The sequence below is a fragment of the Aethalodelphis obliquidens genome, unplaced genomic scaffold, assembly GCF_003676395.1.
Source record: "Aethalodelphis obliquidens isolate GAN/ISIS:26980383/991018 unplaced genomic scaffold, ASM367639v1 scaffold29, whole genome shotgun sequence".
NCBI classification, from domain to species: Eukaryota; Metazoa; Chordata; class Mammalia; order Artiodactyla; family Delphinidae; genus Aethalodelphis; species Aethalodelphis obliquidens.
The window spans coordinates 17,375,710-17,378,461 of NW_020837973.1; the positions used below are offsets into that span (position 1 = coordinate 17,375,710).

The 2,752-nt window shown below is 34.4% G+C and overlaps 1 pseudogene; it reads right to left on the reverse strand.

Annotated features, from left to right (window-relative positions):
- Window positions 1-1,741: 1,741 nt before the first annotated feature.
- On the reverse strand, window positions 1,742-2,377 carry LOC113630212 (UBX domain-containing protein 2A pseudogene; annotated as a pseudogene).
- Window positions 2,378-2,752: the final 375 nt, after the last annotated feature.

The window sequence follows — 2,752 nt, forward strand, 5'->3', positions numbered from 1 at the left end:
ATTTGTTCTTTCTCTAACTTCTTTTTATCTGGGAGCTTTGTTATAGGATGCATTCACATTTAGGATGATATCTTCTTAATTAACTGACCCTTTTAAGCTTATGGCCCTACCTTATAACCTTGAATTAAATTTTTCCTCATTTAAGAGCATCAACAATGGCTTTCTTATGATTAATGAATGCATGGTAGATATATGTCCCTTTCTCATGCATAATGGATGAATAATAAATTAGGTCCGTTCTCTCATTTTCAACCTGTTTGTGTTTTTATATTTACAGCAAGTTTCTTATAAGTGGCATATGGTTGAATCTCGCTATTTTTATCCAGTCTTATAATGCCTCCCTGTTAATTGAAGTGCTTAGTCTATTTACATGTAATGTAAATTATTCATATGTGTGCATTCAAGTCTAATATACTGCTATGTGATTTTGATTGTCTCATCCTTGTTCGTCTATTGTTCTCTCCTTAAATTGTGGGTGACTCAAATATTTTTAAAAAATTTATTTTATCTTGTTACATCTTTGTTGTTATTGTCATGTATGCATGTGTGTGTATATGTTTTGCATTAAAAATGCAATATTGATCTTTAACTTTGAACATTCTGTTTAAACTATTTTAATGTTTCATAAAATTTTATCTATCATATGTTTCAAAATTACCTTTCAACTTTTGTTGTTGTTTATTTTACCTCTATATATGCTGTAAAACCTCTACTATAATCTGAATTGTGTCCCCCCAAAACTCATAAGTTTAAGCCCTAATCCCCAATATGATTGTATTTTTATATAAAGCCTTTAAAGTAGTAATTAGGGTTCAATGATGTCATAAGGGTGGGAGTTTAATCTATGATGATCAGTGTTCTTATAGTAAAAGGAGGAGATACCAGGGATGTACACACGCAGGATAAAGGCCATATGAAAGCACAGCAAAGAGATGCCCATGTGCAGGCCAAGGAGAAAGGCCATGGGAGGAACCATCTCCCCTGCTTGCACCTTCATCTTGAACTTCCAGTCTCCAGAACTGTGAGAATATAAATTGGTATGGTTTAAGTCATCCAGTGCAGGGCATTTTATATAATAAACTAATATACTTATGTTCTTTTATTATTTTTGACATTTTAATAAGCTACAAAATTTTATTCTTAAATATATATACATCCTAGATACAGTTGCCAAATTAATATTTGAGTATATCTTGATGTTACAGAATGAAAACTGAACACACTGTGAAGTTTAGTCATAGTTAAGGTGAAAAGAGAGTCTTGTAGTCTTTTGATTATATCTCAGTTATAAAATAATGACATTGATGCTTTTAACGTGCAATGCACTTTTTTTTTTTAATTCACTGCTCTTTTTAAATCTGAGACAGCTAACATTTTAAAAAATTACTGCTGTTTGGGAAAGTAATGGATATGCCTTTAAATGAATCATAATGCAAACATATTTGCTTATTAATATGATGTTAAAATTCTTAATTATATAGCTACTAAAATGTACCTTATGTTGATTAAATGATATTTGAAAATGTGGAAAAATGCATTGAATTTCAGGAACATAGCTCCAGTCATAGTTAACTTTGCTAACTTGTACTTATTTTTAGAACTCTCATCAGAGGACAGTAAAATACGACCTGGATCAAAGGTCCAGTGAATATGACTTTTCCTTAATGCATTTTGGTCTGCATGTTTACTTACAATCATTATTCCTCTCCAAATTTCCCACTTAGTCCATTAAAAATTAATGCTATGAAAGTTCTCTAAAATGTTCAGCTCTTTTTTGGAGTCTCTCAATGATTGCAACATTGTACAAATCTGCTTCTTCCAGTGTGACTGTTTCATCTAGCAATTTGAGAAAAGGAAGTGGCACTGCCAGGGAAAGGGAGGACTTCTTTGAGACCCTTGGTATTTTCCAATGAAGTCTTTGATGTGGCTTACCCAAAACCTGTGACATGCAGCTCAAGCAGTGTTTAGAGGGAAATGAATAGCTATTAATGCCTACAGGAAATATAAAATTTCTGGAAGATCTTTTTCCATTTGGCTAACCAGATCTGTATTTTAGTGAAATGTTCCAGATTATTAGACAACAGGCAGAGTGTCTTTATTCTCATCCTCAATACTCTTTGCTTTAGAAAAAAATTTTGGTGTAGCACTTCCCAGTCTGTGATCCTGCCCTGAGAAGGGCTGGAATACAGTCTTCATTGACATACATAGTTCATTTTTCTTTTTTTTATCTTTAACTAACATCCAGCATTTCTTTGTCAAAAATCTTTTGTAATTCTGAAGGTAATTCACCTTTTTGGTGGTGTTCAGAACCTACTTACTGACTTGCACCATCAGAATAACTTCTGAAATCATTAGCGACTTAGAATCCATTTTACCATAGTTTTTTTTTTTTTTTTTTTCGGTACACGGGCCTCTCACTGCTGTGGCCTCTCCCTTTGCGGAGCACAGGCTCTGGATGCTCAGGCTCAGCGGCCATGGCTCATGGGCCCAGCCGCTCCACGGCACGTGGGATCTTCCCAGACCGGGGCACGAACTCGTGTCCCCTGCATCGGCAGGCGGACTCTCAACCACTGCACCACCAGGGAAGCCTGTTTTCAGTAGTTTTAGTATGAGGTACTTGGCTGTGTTTTTATTTGCATTTATCACACTTCAGGTTTCTTTGAACTTCTTTGATCTGTGGGAGGTTTTGTTTGTTTGTTTTTAAACATTTAAAAAATTCTCAACCTTAATCTCTTAAAATATTTCTTGTGAC